At 44.8% G+C, this 20,623-nt stretch overlaps 1 protein-coding gene across 1 annotated transcript in view; it reads right to left on the bottom strand.

Annotated features, from left to right (window-relative positions):
• Window positions 1-20,623, bottom strand: part of LOC141101635 (whirlin-like) — a 54,257-nt gene that overhangs the window by 1,646 nt on the left and 31,988 nt on the right. The window lies entirely within an intron of this gene.

The raw sequence follows: 20,623 nt of genomic DNA, 5'->3' as shown, positions 1-20,623 counted from the left end.
GAAGATCGTGACAGCTGTGACATACCCCATTGTGAATGGGGGATTCTGTGTTGTCAGCCTTGTATAGAGGGGTTACCTGTTAATGTAATTCTTCCCGTGGTGATAATGAGACTGCTGGAAAGTCTTCTATCATGAACTAGAAGTACCAGTCTAAAATTGCCCCAGTGGCCAGTGTGAAAATTGTAAGATTTCTAATTTTGTTATACTTATTGTTATATAAGAAAAAAAAAACTTTGCCAAACACAAAAACCTGATTTGGTCAATAGGTCTGATACAGTAGTGTAGCTACCGGGGTGGGGCAGAGGGTGCGGTCACCCTGGGCCCCGCGTTCTGAGGGGGTCCACCCAGAGCTACTCTACAGTCACTGTATTGGCATGCACAGCGCGCCAATACAGTTACACTGCGGCAGAAAAAAGTTATAGCTCTCAGAATAAAGTGATGGAAAAATAATTATTTTTTATATAAAATAGTTTTTATTGTATGAAAGTGCCAAAACATAAAAAATGATATAAATGAGGTATCCCTGTAATCATACTGACCCGAACAATAAAACTGCCTTATCAATTTTACCACACGTGGAACGGTGTAAACACCCCCCAAAAGAAATTCATGAATTGCTGGTTTTTGCTCATTACATCTCCCAAAAATCGGAATAGAAAGGGAAAGTTAGGGTTGGGGCTAGAGTTGGGGTTAGGGTTGGGATTAGGGTTAGGGGTGTGTTAGGGTTAGGTTTGTAGTTAGGGTTATGGTTAGGGCTCTGATCAGGGTTAGGGGTGTGGGGATTAGGGTTGGAGTTGGAATTGGGGGGTTTCCACTGTTTAGGCACATCAGGGGCTCTCCAAACGCAACATGGCATCCCATCTCAATTCCAGCCAATTCTGCGTTGAAAAAGTCAAACGGTGCGCCTTCCCTTCGGAGCTCTGCTGTGTGCCCAAACAGTGATTTACCCCCACATATGGGGCATTGGCATACTCAGGACAAATTGGACAACAGCTTTTGGGGTCCAATTTCTCCTGTTGCCCTTGGGAAAACAAAAAATTGGGGGTGAAAATAATCATTTTTGTAAAAAAAATATGATTTTTTATTTTTGCGGCTGTACATTATAAAATTCTGTGAAGCTCTTGGGGGTTCAAAGTGATCACCACACATCTAGAAAAGTCTTTAGGGGGTCTAGTTTCCAAAATGGTGTCACTTGTGGGGGGGTTTCCACTGTTTAGGCACAGCAGGGGCTCTTCAAATGTGGCATGGCGTCCAATCTCAATATCAGCCAATTTTGCATTGAAAAGTCAAACTGCGCTCCTTCCTTTCCGAGCTCTGCCGTGCTCCAAAACAGTGGTTTACCCCCACATATGGGGCATCAGTGTACTCAGGACAAATTGCACAACAACTTTTGGGGTCCAATTTCTCCTGTTACCCTTGGTAAAATAAAAACAATTGGATCTGAAGTAAATTGTTTGCGAAAAAAAGTTAAATGTTCATTTTATGTAAACATTCCAAAAATTCCTGTGAAGCACCTGAAGGGTTAATAAACTTCTTGAATGTGGTTTGAGCACCTTCTTGGGTGCATTTTTTAGAATGGTGTCACTTTTGGGTATTTTCTATCATATTGACCCCTCAAAGTGACTTCAAATGTGATGTGGTCCCTAAAAAAAATGGTGTTGTAAAAATGAGAAATCGCTGGTCAGGTTTTAACCCTTATAACTTCCTAACAAGTAAAAAATTTGGATCCAAAACTGTGCTGATGTAAAGTAGACATGTTGGAAATGTTAATTTTGTGTGACATATCTTTGTGATTTAACCCCTTCATGACCCAGCCTATTTTGACCTTAATGACCTGGCCATTTTTTGCAATTCTGACCAGTGTCCCTTTATGAGGTAATAACTCTGGAACACTTCAACGCATCTTAGCGATTCTGAGATTGTTTTTTCGTGACATATTGGGCTTCATGTTAGTGGTAAACTTAGGTCGATAATTTTTGCGTTTATTTGTGAAAAAAACAGAAATTTGGCGAAAATTTTGAAAATTTCGCAATTTTCAAATTTTGAATTTTTATTCTGTTAAACCAGAGATTGATGTGACACAAAATAGTTACTAAATAACATTTCCCACATGTCTACTTTACATCAGCACAATTTTGGAAACAATTTTTTTTTTTGTTAGGAAGTTATAAGGGTTAAAAGTTGACCAGCGATTTCTCATTTTTACAACAATATTTACAAAACCATTTTTTTAGGGACCACCTCACATTTGAAGTCACTTTGAGGGGTCTATATGGCAGAAAATACCCAAAAGTGACAACATTCTAAAAACTGCACCCCTCAAGCTACTCAAAACTACATTCTAGGAGATTATTAACCCTTCAGGTGCTTCACAGGAACTAAAGCAACGTGGAAGGAAAAAATGGACATTTTATTTTTTGCACCACAAATTTTCTTTTATCATTAATTTTTTTCATTTTCACATGGGCTACAGGATAAAATGGATCCTAAAATTTGTTGGGCAATTTCTCCTGAGTACACTGATACCTCATATGTGGTCATAAACCACTGTTTGGGCGCACGGCAGGGCTCGGAAGGGAAGGAGCACATTTGACTTTTTGAATGGAAAATATGCTGGAATATTTAGCGCTTGCCATGTCGCGTTTGGAGAGTCGCTGTGCGCCTAAGCACTGGAGCTTCCCCACAAGTGACCCCATTTTGGAAACTAGACCCCCCAAGGAACTTATCTACATGCATAGTGATCACTTTGAACCCCCCAGGTGCTTCACAAATTGATCGGTAAAAAAAAAAGTACTTTTTTTTCACAAAAATTTTCTTTTGGTCTCAATTTTTTCATTTTCACATGGGCAACAGGATAAAATGGATCCTAAAATGTGTTGGGCAATTTCTCCTGAGTGCACAGATACCTTATATGTGGTCATAAACCACTCTTTGGGCGCACGGCAGGGTCCGTAAGTGAAGGAGCGCTATTTGACTTTTTGAATGGAAAATTCGCTCCAATCGTTATCGGACACCATGTCGCGTTTGGAGAGCCCCTGTGTACCTAAACATTGGAGCTCCCCCACAAGTGACACCATTTTGGAAACTAGACCCCTTAAGGAACTTATCTAGATGTGTAGGGAGCACTTTGAACCCCCAAGTGCTTCACAAAAGTTTATAACGTAGAGCAGTGAAAATAAAAAATCATTTTTTTCCTCAAAAAAGATTTTTTAGCACGCTATTTTTTATTTTCACAAGGGTAACAGGAGAAATTGGACCACAAAAGTTGTTGTCCAGTTTGTCCTGAGTACGCTGGTACCCCATATGTGGGGGGGAACCACTGTTTGGGCGCACGGCAGGGCTCAGAAGGGAAGGAGTGCCATTTGACTTTTTGAAATGAAAATTAGCTCCAATCGTTAGCGGACACCATGTCGTGTTTGGAGAGCCCCTGTGTGCCTAAACTTTGGAGCTCCCCCACAAATGACCCCAGTATGGAAACTAGACCCCCTAAGGAACTTATCTAGATGCATAGTGAGCACTTTGAACCCCCAGGTGCTTCACAGAAGTTTATAACGCAGAGCCGTGAAAATAAAAAATATTTTTTTTTCTTAAAAAAAATATTTTTAGTCCGCAATTTTTTATTTTCACAGGGGTACCAGGATAAATTGGACCCCAAAAGTTGTTGTACAGTTAGTCCTGAGTACACTGGTACCCCATATGTGGGGGGGATGACTGTTTGGGCACACGTCGGGGCTCAGCAGGGAGGTAGTGACATTTTGAAATGCTGACTTTGATGGCATGGCCTGAGGGTGTCATGTTACATTTGCAGAGCCCCTGTGTGCCTAAACAGTAGAAACCCCCGGCATGTGACCTCATTTTGGAAACTAGACCCCCCAAGGAACTTATCTAGATGTGTGGTGAGCACCTTGAACCCCCAAGTGCTTCACAGAAGTTTATAACGCAGAGCCGTGAAAATAAAAAATCATTTTTTTTCCTCAAAAAAAAAAGATTTTTAGCCCGCAATTTTTTTTCACAACAGTAACAGGATGAATTGGACCCCAAAAGTTGTTGTACAGTTTGTCCTGAGTACGCTGGTACCCCATATGTGGGGGGGAACCACTGTTTGGGCACACGTCAGGGCTCGGAAGGGAAGTAGTGACATTTTGAAATGCTGACTTTGATGGCATGGTCTGCGGGCGTCATGTTACATTTGCAGAGCCCTTGATGTACCTAAACTGTTGAAACCCCCCACAAGTGACCCCATTTTGGAAACTATACCCCATAAGGAAGTTGCCTAGATGTGTAGTGAGCACACTGAACCCCCAAGTGCTTCACAGAAGATTATAACGCAGAGCCATGAAAATAAAAAATAATTTTTTTCCTCAAAAAATGATTTTTTAGCTCTCAATTTTTTATTTTCACAAGGGTAACAGGAGAAATTGGACCCCAAAAGTTGTTGTCCAGTTTGTCCTGAGTACGCTGGTACCCCATATGTGGGGGGGAACCATTGTTTGGGCACACGTCAGGGCTCGGAATGGAAGTAGTGACGTTTTGAAATGCAGACTTTGATGGAATAGTCTGCGGTCGTAATTACGTTTGCAGAGCCCCTGATGTGCCTAAACAGTGGAAACCCCCCACAAGTGACCCCATTTTGGAAACTAGACCTTCCAAGGAACGTATGTAAGATGTGTTGTGAGCACTTTGAACCCCCAAGTGCTTCACAGAAGTTTATAATGCAGAGACGTGAAAATGAAAAAATCATTTTTTTCCACAAAAATAATTTTTTAGCCCCCAATTTTTTATTTTCCCAAGGGTAACACGGGAAATTAGTCCCCAAAAGTTGTTGTGCAATTTTTCCTGAGTACGCTGATACCCCATATGTTGGGGTAAACCACTGTTTGGGCACATGTCAAGGCTTGGAAGGGAGGGTGCACCGTTTGACTTTTTGAACGCAAAATTGGCTGGAATCAATGGTTGCACCATGTCGCGTTTGGAGACCCCCTGATGTGCCTAAACAGTGGAAAACCCTCTATTCTAACTCCAACCCTAACCCCAACACACCCCTAACCACAGCCCTAACCCTAACACATCCCTAACCACAAGCCTAACCCTAATTTCAACGCTAACCCTAATTCCAACCCTAACCCTAATTCTAACCCTAATTCCAACCCTAACCCTAATTTCAACCCTAACCCTAATTCAACCCTAACCCTCTTTCCAACCCTAACCCTCTTTCCAACCCTAACCCTCTTTCCAATCCTAACCCTAACCCTCTTTCCAACCCTAACCCTAACCCTCTTTCCAACCCTAACCCTCTTTCGAACCCTAACCCTAACCCTCTTTCCAACCCTAACCCTCTTTCCAACCCTAACCCTCTTTTCAACCCTAACCCTAACCCTCGTTTCAACCCTAACCCTAACCCTAATGGAAAAATAAAAATATTTTCTTTACTTTATTAGTTGTGCCTACCTATGGGGGTGATAATCGGGGGGGTTATTTACTTTTTCTTTCATTTTGATCACTGTGAGAGTGATCAAAATGAAAGAATGGAATCTGCAGCCGGCAGATTCGGGCGGGCGCACTGCGCATGCGCCCGCCATTTTCAAGATGGCGGCCCCCATGAACCGGACCCGCCGGACACCGGGAGCGACAGGGGGACTTAGAAGGTGCCGGGGGGGTGAGATGGGGTGAGGGGGTCATCGGAAGCTGGCGTGGAGCAGAGGGAATGGGAGGGGGGCAGATGATGACAGCGGCGGCAGATCGCCGCTGTCATTCAGTTGCGGGGGGGGGGCGATCGCCGGTGGGGGGGGTGGAATCGGTGTCTCCAGCCATGTCCGATGCTATGCTACAGCAGCATCGGCCATGGCTGGATTGTAATATTTCATCAATTTTCATTGATGAAATATTACTATCGCTCTGATTGGCTGTTTCACTTTCAACAGCCAATCAGAGCGATCGTAGCCATGTGGGGGTGAAGCCACGCCCCTTGTGGCGAAGAACAAAGCCCCCTGTATCTGTGGGTCGGGTGACCTTTCAGTGACCCCGGTCACCCGACCCGCAGGGGGCTTTAAAGTCATGACGCCACATAGGCGTCATGGGTCGTTCTGGCACGACTTTTCATGACGCCTACGTGGCGTCAAAGGTCGTGAAGGGGTCAAGGGCATGAAAATTCAAAGATGGAAGATTGCAAAATTCCAAATATCTGTTTTTTTGACAAATAAATGCAAGTCATATCAAAGAAATTTTACCACTATCATGAAGTACAATATGTCACGAGAAAACATTGTCAGAATCACCGGGATCCATGGAAGCGTTCAGAGTTATTACCTCATAAAGGGACAGTGGTCAGAATTGTAAAAATTGGCCCGGGCATTAACATGAAAACTACCCTTGGGGGTAAAGGGGTTAAGGCTATGCAAGAAAACACCCTGAAGCCTGTTTTCAGCTTCCTGACCAGGCCAAATGTTACAACTCTTCATTGGATCCCATCGATTCTGAGACTATTTTCTTGTGACATATTGTACTTCATGACAGTGGTAAAAATTTGTTTGATATAACGCGTTAATTTATGAAAATATCAGAAATTTGGCAAAAATTTAGAAAATGTTGCAATTTTCAAACTTTTATTTTTTTGCCCTTAACCCCTTCACTACCAAGGGTGGTTTGCACGTTAACTACCGGGCCAATTTTTACAATTCTGACCACTGTCCCTTTATGAGGTCATAACTCTGAAACGCTTCCGTGGATCCCGGTGATTCTGACATTGTTTTCTTGTGACATATTGTACTTCATGTTAGTGGTAAAATTTCATTCATATAACTTGCGTTTATTTAGGAGAAAAATGGAAATTTGGCGAAAATTTTGAAAATTCCGCAATTTTCCAACTTTGAATTTTTATGCCCTTAAATCACAGAGATATGGCATACAAAAAAGTTAATAAGTAACATTTGCCACATGTTTACTTTACATCAGCACAATTTTGGAACCAAAATTTTTATTTGTTAGTAAGATATAAGGGTTAAAAGTTGACCAGCGATCTCTCATTTTTGCAACACCATTTTATTTTTACGGACCACATCACATTTGAAGCCACTTTGAGGGGTCTATATGATAGAAAATACCCAAAAGTGACACCATTCTAAAAACTGCACCCCTTAAGGTGCTTAAAAACACATTCAAGGAGTTTATTAACCCTTCAGGTGCGTCACAGGAGTTTTTTGAATATTTAAAAAAAATTAACATTTAACTTTTTTTCACAAAAAAAATTACTTCAGGTTCAATTTTTTTTATTTTACCAAGTGTAACAGGAGAAATTGGACTGCAAAAATTATTGTGCAATTTGTCCTGAGCACGCTGATACCTGATATGTGGGGGGAACCACTGTTTCGGCGCATGGCAGAGCTCAGAAGGGAAGGAGCGCCGTTTGACTTTTTCAATGCAAAATTGGCTGGAATTCTGATCGGACGCCATGTCGCGTTTGGAGAGCCCCTGATGTACCTAAACAGTGGAAACCCCCCACAAGTGACCCCATTTTTGAAACTAGACCCCCTAAGGAACTTATCTAGATATGTGGTGAGAACTTTGAACCCACAAGGGCTTCACAGAAGTGTATAATGTACAGCGGTACAATTAAAAAATCATATTTTTTCCACAAAATGATATTTTCACCCCCAATTTTTATTTTCCCAAGGGTAACAGGACCCTAAAAGTTATTGTGCAATTTGTCCTGAGTACGCTGATACCCCATATGTGGGTGTAAATGACTATTTGGGCACATGGCAGAGCTCGGAAGGCAAGCAGCGCCATTTGACTTTTTTGGCTGGAATTGAGATCAGACACCATGTCACGTTTGGAAAGCCCCTGATGTACGAAAACACTGGAAACCCCCCCACAAATGACCCCATTTTGGAAACTAGACCCCCAAAGGAACTTATCTAGATGTGTGGTGAGAACTTTGAACCCCCAAGTGCTTCACAGAAGTTTATAACGCCCAGGTGTGAAAATAACAAAAACATTTTTTTCCACAAAAATTATATTTTTGCCCCAAAATTTTTATTTTCCTAAGGGAAACAGGAGAAATAGGACCCCAAAAGTTGTTTTGCAAATTGTCATGAGTAGGCTGATACCCCATATGAGGGGGTAAAACACTGTTTGGGTGCATGGCAGAGCTTGGAAGGGAAGGAGCACCATTTGACTTTTTCAACGCAGAATTGGCTGGAATTGAGATCAGATGCCATGTTGCGTTTGGAGAGCACCTGATGTGCGCAAATAGTGGAAACCCCCAATTCTAACCCTAACCCTAGCCCTAGCCCTAACCCTAACCCTAGCCCTAGCCCTAACCCTAACCCTAACCCTAGCCCTAACCCTAACCCTAGCCCTAACCCTAGCCCTAACCCTAGCCCTAACCCTAATGGGAAAATGGAAATAAATACATTTTTTTAATTTTATTATTTTTCCCTAACTAAGGGGGTGATAACGGGGGGTTTGATTTACTATTTATGGCGGTTTTTATGTTTGACAGCTGTCGCACGCTAAAAGACGCTTTTTATTGTAAAAATAGTTTTTGCATCACCACATATTGAGAGCTATAATTTTTCCATATTTTGACCCACCGAGTCATGTGAGGTCTTATTTTTTGCGGGACAAGTTGACGCTTTTATTGGTATCATGTTCGGACATGTGACATTTTTTGATCGCTTTTTATTTCGTTTTTTGGGACGCAGAATTTACAAAAACCAGCGTTTCATGAATTTCTTTTGGGTGGTGCGTTTATGCTGTTCTGGGTGCGGTAAAATTTATCAGGCGGTTTTATTCTTCGGGTCAGTACGGTTACAGCGATACCTCATTTAGGTGGTTTTTTTATGTTTTGGCGCTTTTATGCAATGAAAACAATTTTATATAAAAAATAATTATTTTTGCATCACTTTATTCTGCGAGCTATAACTTTTTTATTTTTTTGCTGATGATGCTGTATGGTGGCTCGTTTTTTGCGGGACAAGATGACATTTTCAGCGGTACCATGGATATTTATATGCATCTTTTTGATCACGCGTTATTGCACTTTTTGTTCGGCAGTATGATAATAAATCATTATTTTTTGCTTCGTTTTTTATTTTTATTTTTTAAGGGGTTCACTTAAGGGGTTAACTATTGGGACAGTTTTATAGGGCGGGTCGTTACGGACGCGGCGATACCAAATATGTGTACTTTTATTGTTTTTTTTTTTTTTATTTCCAAAAAATGAATTTATTGGGGAATATTTTTTTTTTTTTAATTTATTTGGCGATTTTTTTAAAATTATTTTTACACTTTTTTTTAAATTTTTTTTTTACTTTATTACAATGTCCCAGGGGGGACATCACTGTCCTGTGACAGATCGCTGATCTGTCACATCACAGATCACTGTGACAGATCAGCGATCTGTCACAGGCACTGCACAGGCTTCCTCATGCCTGCGCTTTGCAGGCACTGAGGAAGCCAGCTTCCTGCAGGCCCCCGGAGGTCCCCATCGCCATATTGGATCCGGGGACCTGCAGGAAAGGAGTCCCCCGCAGCAGCGCTGCACATTGCGCTGCCGTGGGGGGCTCAGGGAAGCAAGGAGGGAGCCCCCTCCCTGCCGATGCTTCCCTTTAACTCCCGGTACACCGCGATCATGTTTGATCGCGGTGTGCAAGGGGTTAACGTGTCGGGGGCGGTCCGTGACCGCCCCTGACACATTGTGCCGGGTGTCAGCTATGATAATTAGCTGACACTCGGCCGCGATCAGCGGCGCTCACCACATGGGCGCCGCTGATCGCGATGACGTAATATTCCGTCCATGGTAATTAGGTCCATGGTCACATGGACGGAATATTACGTCATTTGTAGGTAAGAGGTTAAATCAGAGAGTTATGTCACACAAAATGTTAATAAATAAAATTTCCCACATATCTATTTTACAGCCAAACAATTTTTCAAACAAATTTTTTTTGTTAGTAGTCCAGTCAAAATATGAAAAAAAAAATCCTTTACCCCGAACAAATTCCAAGAAAGCGTTTTATTGTTTTTTTGGTATTATTACATGTAGGGAAAAACATACTAAAAGTTTACCAAGATAGGGTTACCACAAAGGGTCCAAATGTGACGTCAAAGAATATGGCCGCCAAAGCTGTAAAATGTTAAATGCGACTCTCCTTTCAGTGTCTGTCATATTTCTTTTACAATTACTACTATTATTATATTTATTATTTAGCGATTTATTTATCTTCTTTTACAGAGCTGAGAATGATGGAAAGTCAAGAAACTTGCCCCTTATGCAGCCATGAAGTAGAAGATGACGGAGAAAGAGAGGTGATTGGTGCGAAAGGAGGTGAAGGGATCAATAAAGCCAGTATTGAGAGGGGCGTTAGCACTGTGGTAGCTGCTGGAGCAGTGGTGCACAAGAGATGTCGTATGAACTACATAAACAAGAAGCAAATAGACTTGCATAAGAAAGCTACTTCCGTTCGTCGTTCACCTGCCAAGAGAGGTACACGGGTGTCTACTGGATCCTATGATAGCACGACGCAGTGTTTGTTCTGTGGACATGAAGTGGTGAAGACAAGATCTAGTAGTGATTTCGATGACTATAGCTTTGTTAAAACGGATGGATTTGTAAGGTCCATCTTGTCACATTGCAAACAGCGTAATGATGACTGGGCATTCACCATTCAAGGGAGAATCGCGTACTTTGGGAAGGACTTACATGCTGCAGACTGTCTCTATCATCGTTCATGTGACATTAACTTTCGGATAAATTACGAAATTCCTATGCGTCATGGTGGTGGATCTACTACAAAGAAACCGCGGAAGGTAGGGAGGCCAATGAACATGGACCAAGAGCAAGCGTTCTTGAGAACGTGTGCATTTCGATGAAGAGCAACTGACTGTCACAGATCTTGCAAAGAAAATGACGGAGTATCTTGTAGAAGGAGACAGTGCTGCCTATAGTAATAAAAGGCTGAGATATAGGCTGGAGGAGAGGTATGGCAATTCGCTATTCATAGCAGAGAGTGAAGGGTTGCCTAACAATGTAACGTTCCGTGAAAAGACCAGAATAATCTTGAGGGACTATTTCCGTAGTCAGGAAACGGATGAAGAAGCCCAGAAGAGAGCCATCATAGAGACTGCGGCCAAACTAATCAAGAGCGATATCAAGTCTAAGATCCCATCTTCAACCGATGAATATCCGAAGACTTCTTCGCTTGAATGTCAGTCTGCCTTAGATTATCTCCCCCTGAGTTTGCTTTGCTTGCTTCAAACCCTCTTCGTTGGAAAGGACATTCACAGGAAGGTCACAAGCATTGGACAATCAGTTGTTCAGGCTGTACGTCCCAGGGCTGTAGTAGCTCCATTGCAGCTTGGGTTAGCAGTCCAGCTCCATCATCATTTCAGGTCTCGATTTCTTGTAGACAGTCTCTCATCCATGGGATATTGTTCATCATATTCGGAAGTTCAGCGATTCGAGGAAAAACGCTGCCACTTCTGTTGGCCAGGATGTACTCAGTGGTACCATAGACAGACTGGATACGGCACTGCTGTTCGCTGCGGACAACGTCGATCATAATATCATCACGTTAGATGGGAAGGGGACTTTCCACGGCATGGGGATGGTAGCCACTGTGACTCCAGGAAGGAAGGTCAGTCGCACTGTTCTCAGACGGAAGACTGCAGACTTGGAGATAGTTGAACAAAGCAGAGTTGATGTAAGGGAATACCGTTTCACAAAACACACTCGCCGAAACATAAAATTCAAGCCCTTGCCATTTCTCGACGCCATTGACCATCGTGTTGCTGTATTGTGGGAGATGTCTTTACGCTTCAAACAGCCTGCACCGAGCTGGAATGGAAGACTGTGATCATCCAGGGTCGTCTTCGGTAATCTTCCTGCCCCTCATTGACATGTATTCCGGAGACAAGTCATGCATCTTCTTTACTCTTGAGTATCTGTGCAACCTTGCTGATAAACACCGATCCACTGCAGTTGTTATATTTGATCAGCCACTCTACAGGAAAGCGTCAGAAATCAAACACGAGGTGCCTGAAGACATCCCGGTTCGAGATGTTGTCCTGATGCTCGGGAGCTTCCACACATTGATGAATCTTATGGGTGCCATAGGAACGTTGATGGATGGGAGTGGAATCAAAGAGATCTTGGGAACAATTTACGGTGACAATGCTGTGCAACACATCATGACTGGAAAGGCAGTTCAGCGTGCAGTTCGTGGCCATCTCCTCCTTGATCAGTGTCTTACTCAGCAAGCTGCAGACAAAGTACTTTGCGACCATCCCGGTTTTGCAGACCTATTGCAAGAACTTGAGCAGTTGTGTGCTCGGACACTGACGGGGAGAGTGACTTGAATTCGGTCATCACTTCTACCTGCCTTAGTGAAATTGTCCACCTCTTGTCCACCAAAAGAAATGGATTATCCGCTCACTCTCGCACCAGTAAACTATGGCTGAATTACCAACAGATGGTTGGAATTGCAAGGGAGCTTATCGAGGCCGATCGTACAGGATCCTGGCTGATGCACCTTCATGCTGTAGCCGAATGTTTGCCCATTCTTGCAGCTGCTGGGCATGGGAACTATGTGAAGGCCGCCTACCTTTACCTCCAGTCTATGACCACTCTGGAAGATGATATGCCATCAGTCTTCCATAGATTTATGAATGACTTGCATGTTGTAAGGCGGACTGATCAGTACTGGGCAGGCCTGGGTTGCGACCTAGTCATCGAGCAAGCTCTGATGCGCTCCCTAAAAACTGAAGGACTCCCCAGAGTACATGGAATGTTCGAACATCAGAGGGCCTTGTGGACTCTGTGCCAGTGTCCTCTTCCTATAGTGATGCAATGCAGGGTTTCACTCGCCAGAGCTTTGTCACCAGTGAACAACACAAGGAGGCAAGAACGTCAAGGACGAGAAGAGATCGTGAAGACCTGGAGAAAATTGCAGATAAACTCGAGACCTTTTCACCTTTTCTGATGAAGTGTCTCTTCGCAACATTATCACCGATGTCAATGCAAATAAGGATGTGAATGTCCATAACCTGTTCACCATTGGCAGAGAAAGAGTGGCAACAATGGAGGGTCAATCACTGTTTTCAGTTAAGTACAAGCGGTCAATGAAAGCCAAGACCCTGGCATCCAGTGAGGCTATTGATGTTGCTAAGGACAAAACAATAGACCCCGCTCTTTTGTTCCAAAGGTTTCTTGTGGTGTCTCGAAACTGCTGATCTTTCCCTTGATGAGGTGATGGCCTATGAACTTTCACCATACCCACCATCCCTCTTTGAGGCAAAACATCTCTTACGCAAACCAAACAAAGCACAACTGATGGCTGCTATAAAAGAACAGAGTTCAGATGACGCAGTACTCAAGGATGTACCAGAAGTGGAACATTATGTTCTTGACGGAGGTTCTCTTCTCCATCGACTGAAGTGGTCAGAAGGAAAGACATATTGTTCAATCGCTGAAGACTATGCATCTTTCACACTAAAGCACTATGGTAAGGCTACGATAGTATTTGATGGTTTCATTGGAGGACCAAACACTAAGGACATTACCCATCAGCGACGGCGCAAAAAACGAACAAGTAGCAAAGTGAACATTGCTGAAGGAACGAAATTTGTCTGGAAAAAGGAGGACTTCCTTTAGAATGTGGAGAACAAACAGTCTCTTATCAATCTCATTTCCCAGTGCATGAATGACAGAGGTTGCCACGTAATACAATCAGAGGGGGATGCAGATGTGGAGATTGTTAAGGCAGCAGTGTCAATGTCATCCAACAAAAGTACTAGTCTCACTGGCGAAGATACAGATCTTTTGGTGTTGTTACTTCATCACGCGTCAACCAGCGATGGCAACAAGCTTTATTTCTACTCGGATAAAGGGAGTTCTGCAACAGTATACGACATTAAGGTTATGAAGAAGTTCCTGGGAAACCATGTCTGCAGCAGTCTTCTGTTCCTTCATGCATTCACGGGTTGCGATACCACTTCCGCGGTTTTTGGAATCGGAAAAAAAGTCGGTCTACACAAGGTTTTGAAGGGAGACTCGGTCTTAAATAGCTGTGCTAAAATCTTTTCCACACCTAACAAAACCAGAGCTAAGATTGAAGACGGTGGGTGTAAAGCGATGGTGGCATTGTTCGGGGGCAAACCTGGAGACAATCTGTCTGCAATGAGGTATTCTACTGTCTGCAAAAAAGTTGGTTCAGCCAAAATCTTTGTTACACCTGAACGACTGCCACCGACCTCCTCTGCAACGAAGTATCATGCCCTTTGGAGTTACCTCCAAGTGATGCATTGGATGGACAATGGTGAGGCCATGGACACTACTGAATGGGGAAGGGAATTGCAGAACAACAGTCTAGTTCCAGTGATGATGGATACTTCACTCGCACCAGAAACACTTCTGAAAATAATTCACTGCAATTATTCTCGTGGTTGTAGTACACTTCGGTGCACTTGCAAAAGACACGGACTTACCTGTTCACGGGTATGCGGACCATGTCAAGAAGGACATTGTGACAATATGAGTGAGGAAGCAGTGTCTGATGATGAAAATAGTGACTATTGACCTGACACGCTTATTCAGTAATGAAGTAGGTCTTAAAATGCACTGTGTATTAATTCTATAATTTCTAGAAATGTACATATATGTCATGACGTTATTGATGACGTCATGACCTCGCCTGTCCATGTAGTTAATATAAAAATATATAGTATACAAAATGCAAACTCTTCTGTAACCTAAAGCTACAGCTTTGAAATAGGGAAATATTCGTTATTTTTAGTGCAATGGATGTCATCGTCTTATGACGTCATAGTTAGGACCTTTGTGGTGATCAATTTCTGGAAAACTTTTAATATGTTGTTCCCCACATATAATAGTAATAAAAAAAATCATAAAACGCTTTCATGGAATTTGTTCCGGGTCAAACCGTATTTTCACTGGACTATAGGAAGTTATAAGCGTTAAAAGTTGACCAGAGATTTCTCTTTTTTACAACAAAACCATTTTTTTAGGGACCACATTATCTTTGAAATGACTTTGAGAGGTCTACATGACAGAAAATAAACAAAAGTGACACCATTCTAAAAACTGCACCCCTCAAAGTGCTCCAAACCATATTTAGGCTATGTGCACACGTTGCGGATTTTTAGCGTTTTTGCCATGAAAATGCTAAAAATCCGCAACTCATTGAATTCAATGGCATTCCGCACATGCTGTGCTAATGTTGCGTATTTTTTCGCGGCGGAATCACATCGCGGAAAAATCTGCAGCATGCTCATTCTTTTTGCGGAATCGCGGGGATTCCGCACACAAAGGAAAGTGTGGATGGTACCGAGGGTCTGGAGGAGAGGAGACTCTCCTCCAGGCCCTGGGTACAATATTCCTCTTAAAAAAGGAATTAAAATAAAAAAACGTGATATTCTCACCTTCCGGTGGCCCCCGCAGCCTTCCCAGGCCTCAGCGACGCTCCCGGCAAGCCCCGTTCCCAGTGATGCCTTGCGACAATGACCTTTGATGACGTAGCGGTCTCGCGTGATGCTACATCATCTGGGGTTATTGTCGCAAGGCATCGCTGGTGTAATGATAAGTAAAATATGACCTCGCTGGAACATTCCAGAATCTCCCATTGTTACATTACAGATTATACTTCTTGTCACATGCTGCAGATGTGACCCCGCTCCCCCCCTTAGCAGCTGTGTGTGTCTCCTCTGCCTGCTTGTAACCCTACACCAGATATTTCCTGTGCCAGCTCTCTCTCTCCCCCTTCCCCCCTCCCTGCACAGCCAGGAAAAGGATTTCCTTTGTTCCCTGCCATGCGGCCAATTCAGGTATGGGAAATATTAAAAGAAGCCATAGCGTGCACCTCGTACATGGCAGAGATATGAAAATTACTTTTCTGCAAAATGCATCGACCCAGTATTCTGGCCCATAATTTGCACGGTTCTAGCACCCCCAGAAACCGAGATCTGAATTTCTCCTAAACAGTGTGACATAATTACTGCATGTTTGGTCTTTAATTATTGTCTGCGATAAACTAAGGAAAATGATACCATGTGCGTGTTTATACGAGGTACCCTCTGCGAGATATAGTCATTATAAGTTTTGTAGTCAGAATTGTAACTCCTAGAGCAGGGGGAGGAACATCCCTAGACCTCCCCTTTCGTGATGTCACGGACCCAGAGCTATAAGGCATTCCCTCCCTGGGGTTGGTCATTCGATCTGGAGGTTTTCATGCCTAAAGGACCCCAGATGCAGGGTGACGTGTGGCCCCGCCTCCTCCCCACATGGCTAGCCTAAAGACCATTAAGCAACTGTAAGTGTTGATTTTCTATGTTAATCCTATTTATTTTATATTTGCATTGTACATACATACTGTCTCAACGTTGTAACATCTTTTATCTGTGTAATCACTGCCCCCTTGGGGAATAAATTTTAAAATTTATTAGTCTGTCTTCATGTTCTAAGAACGAATGTACACGTGCCTTTAAGATAATTACGCTACTGAATTGGGTTGGCTTCGAACCCTTCTATTAAGTTTATAACTTAAGCAGAGAAATCTGGAGCTGGTGGCGGCAACGTGTGGTCTGGGCCCTGGGCACTGCTGAGAGTGACAGAAGTGGTTTTATAAGCTAAATTGGGGTGGCTGCGGCCAGAGCGTTTTTTAATTCCCTCACTGCAGCGTGCCGGGTGGCCAGACCTCATTGAAGCAGCCGGCCGGCGACCCATTATCCCTGGTGTAGTTCCCTGACTGACCTGAGAGTAAGGGGGGCGCTGGAGAGCTGCGAGTTCCAAAGTGGAACTGAAAAAGTGGGATATACATAAATCCCCGCAGTTCGTGGAAGATTGTTAGCAGTGGTGGGACATCCAAAATAACCCCCTGCGATAAATTGTTAGGGCAAGACTAGCTTGCTGTTTTTATCACATGGTGCCAGTGGTGGGATAACTAAGATATGCCCCCCCTGTGCCTGTGATAGCCGTGTGTCGGCAGTGCGTCACATCCCTCCGTCCGTGAGATACCGGTGTCAGCAGCGGGATTGTGACATATTGGTGGCAGCGGTGGGATAATCATAGGTCATTAGTGATCTGGTTTGAGCAATCATTCTTTTCACTATAAACCTGCACTATTCCTGCGGGGATCCTGCGTCATAGGTTTTGGAGAATAGACTCAGTGTTTACTAGTCCTGAGACAACTGTGTGTACTTGCAAGTATCCCCTCTCTTCTCTTTGTTTTTCTATCCTATCTTTTATTTGGCAACCATAGCTACGCGGGAAGAAGCCTATTATAAGCGGCTGAACAAGGATGCCCTTATGGCCCTGTGCACTGCAAACCAGATTGACGCTGCCGACAAAACCAGAGACCAGTTGATCGTGGATCTGGTGCAATGGGAGGCGAGCCTGGGCCCAGTGGATGTAGGAGGCAGCACCAGTGCGGAGGTCCAGCTGGTGCAGGCCGGCCTTACCTGCAGCCAGGAAGTAGGGGACCACTATCTGGAACTGGCCCTACAGCACTGCCCCGCTGCAGATACGGACAGACGTCTGCTGCTGATCCAGCAAGCTATAGAGAGAGCTGAGCGCCAGGCCCAGAGAGCCGAGGCCCAAGCGCAGAGGGCCCATGAACTGGAGATGCTCCAGCGGGGGGGATGCCCCCACAGCCCAGAGCAGTGAGCCCCACAGCGCCCAGAGTCCGAAGCCCCAGCCAGAGCATTTTCCCGTGATAGAAAAGGACAGGGTCTTGGACACGTTTCTGCGAGCCTTTGAGAAAGCCTGCAGACAGTACCGGCTGGATAAGGACCAATGGGCCAGGTATCTGACCCCAGGGCTGAAAGGCAAAGCTCTGGAGGTGTTTTCTTCTCTGCGGCCAGAAGACGATGATGACTATGATACCATCAAGCAGGCCCTGATTACCAAATACCGGCTGACCCCTGAGGTATACCGAAAAAAGTTCCGGAACCTCCAACGTGGCCCACACGATAGCTATAGCGATGTGGTGCAAGGACTCAGGACCCAATTTAACCAGTGGATCCATGGACTATCAGTTGATTCCTTTGAGCTGCTGAAGGACCTGATGATAAAAGACCAGTTCTTGCATCTCTGCCCAGCTGAGGTCCGACAGTTCATCCTGGACAGAGAACCAACGAATGCGGACAAAGCCGCGCAGATCGCCGACAACTATGAGGCCAACCGGAGGCCAGTCACCGCCAGCTGGAGTGGGGGTAAGCCTGCAACCAACCCCAGTGCCCCTGCCAGCCATCACTCCGGAGGCCCTGTTCCTGTTGCCGAAACCAGGCCTACTACTGACAGTCGCCAGTGTTACAACTGCAGACGGACTGGTCATATCAGTGCCACCTGTGCGGAAAAGCAGAACAACCCCCCAGCCAAGGTCTCTGGGCCCAACGCCTCTGTTCTTGTGGTGGGAGGTGTGGTTGGGAGGATTGACGACAGCGTTCAGCACGTCCAGGTGGGGGCCCATTTTGCTAAAGGCCTCAAGGACACCGGGGCTGAACGAACCCTCATCCGTCCTGAACTGACGGCCCCTGAAGAGTTTATTGAGTGGAAAACTCTGACTGTCACCAGGATCGGGGGTACCCGCTGTCCCTTGCCAGTGGCTTGGGTGTTTCTTGATTGGGGTGCTGGGAGCGGGGTGAGGGAAGTGGGAGTGTCAGAGAACCTGCCCACTGATGTTTTATTGGGGACTGATTAGGGGAGGATGGTTGCCTACTACGTCCCTGACACCCCTCCCCAATCTGATAATAAGGGTGACGTTAATCCTGATGATGATGATGGGAAACTGAATGTGTTACCTGCTAATGCCTTGACGAATAATGATGCAACTAATAACCATTCTCTCCCCATGAATGATGTTGATGGTGATGTAAATGTACCAAAGAAATCTGATAACCATTCTTTTCCTAGGACTGATGCTGCTGATGATGTATCTGTGCCAACTGAACCTGTTAACCATTTCTTTGAAACGTTAGATGTGTCCACAGGTACCGAAGTGCTCAGCCCAGTCACTCTGCGCAGTGAGAAGGCTGAGGAACCCCTAACAGGAGCAAGCGTCGGTTCTCAAGGAAATGGGGAGGTGCATGGGAACCGTGAGAGAGGTGATGCCATGCAACTGACCAGTGCCACCGAGGAAGGTAACTGGCCCATGAGTAGCACCGCTCCTGAAGTGTTGGGGGTGTATGGGGAGTGTTATGAGTTCATTTTCTCCTTCACCTCTGATGTCTGATGAATTCCCTCTGCTGGTGGAAGGAGGTAGTGAAATTGATCTTGATGGGAAGAACCTTTCATCTGAACAGGTGGAGTGTGATTGGACATCCGGAATTTCTGAGTGGATATAAGGCAGCCGACGCCCTTGCAGGGTTGCTGGTGATCCTTTCTGCTCTGAGCTCTGGCATCCAGTTTAGTTCCTGTCTACTAAAAGCTAAGTTTTTGCTCTGCTATTTTTCCATGAGATTTTGTCTGTTTACTTAGTGTTTGTGTTCAGCCTGCCCTGGTTGGGACGGGCTGACCTCCATTTTTCGTCTCTGATCAGTTGATCTCTTTGCTCTGTCTTCAGAATATACCTGAGTGCTGATATAGTGATTTTGAAGTCTAGTGACTTCAGGGCCTTTTCTATCAGACGTGTTGGACATAATTTTTGGCAGGGTTTTTTTGCGGATTGCAGCCAGCATCTTTTCTGTCCTTTCCTATCTAGTTAGTTGGGCCCCATCGTTTGCTCAGCCTGTCTTTCTGTCTGTGTTTGTGTTTTCATCTGTTTTTCACCAAAATACATGTTGGGGGCTGTCTATTGCTTTGGGGTCTGCTCTGGGGCAGTTTAGATTTCCCCTTTCTTTCTTTAGGCTTATTTAACTCTCCGGCTGTGTTGAGGGGTCTAGGGCACCGTAGGAACCCCCCACGGCTACTGTTAGTTGTGGTGAATAGGATCAGGGGTCTGCAATCCGCTAGCTACCAACTTCTCCGGTTTTCTGGACTTAGCTTGTGTTTTTGTTTTTTCCTCCTCCGGTGACTCATTCATAACAGGGGAGGTAGAGCCCATAGCAGCACCGGCTGGTGGGTCTGTAGAAATCCCCGGGTAAACAGCATACATAGCAGCTGTCACACGCAGTCAGAGTGCCCAGATCGCAGGTAGCGCCCTGCCTTCTGGACCCTCTTCTGCTACAAGAGAGACTGAACCAGAGGTCAACCAAGAGCAGGTTCCAGAGGGTACCAGTGAGGAAGGGACCCTGACGTCACTTCTGGCTGCCTCCAGCCAGGAGTTCCAGGCCGCTCTGCACTCAGATGCGAGCCTGGAGAAATTGAGAGACCACGCCAAGGCGCCTACCTCCGAGTCTGATAAGGAGAGGGTGTTCTGGGAATGAGGAAGGTTGTACCGGGAGACAGTACCCAGAAAATCCCAGAAGGAGTGGTTGAGGGAAAGACAGCTGGTCGTCCCCTATCAGTTCAAAACTGAGTTGTTGCGGATTGTCCATGAGATTCCACTCGCTGGACACTTGGGGGTCAGCAAAACTAAGGCATGGCTGTTTCAACACTTCTATTGGACCAAGATGGGGACAGACGTAACAACCTACTGCCACACCTGTACCACCTGTCAAAGAGTCGGTAAGG

The sequence above is a fragment of the Dendrobates tinctorius genome, unplaced genomic scaffold (assembly GCF_039654945.1).
Source record: "Dendrobates tinctorius isolate UK_male_01 unplaced genomic scaffold, ASM3965494v1 ptg000120l, whole genome shotgun sequence".
Classification (NCBI taxonomy): Eukaryota; Metazoa; Chordata; class Amphibia; order Anura; family Dendrobatidae; genus Dendrobates; species Dendrobates tinctorius.
This window is presented reverse-complemented; position numbering and strand designations above follow the sequence as displayed.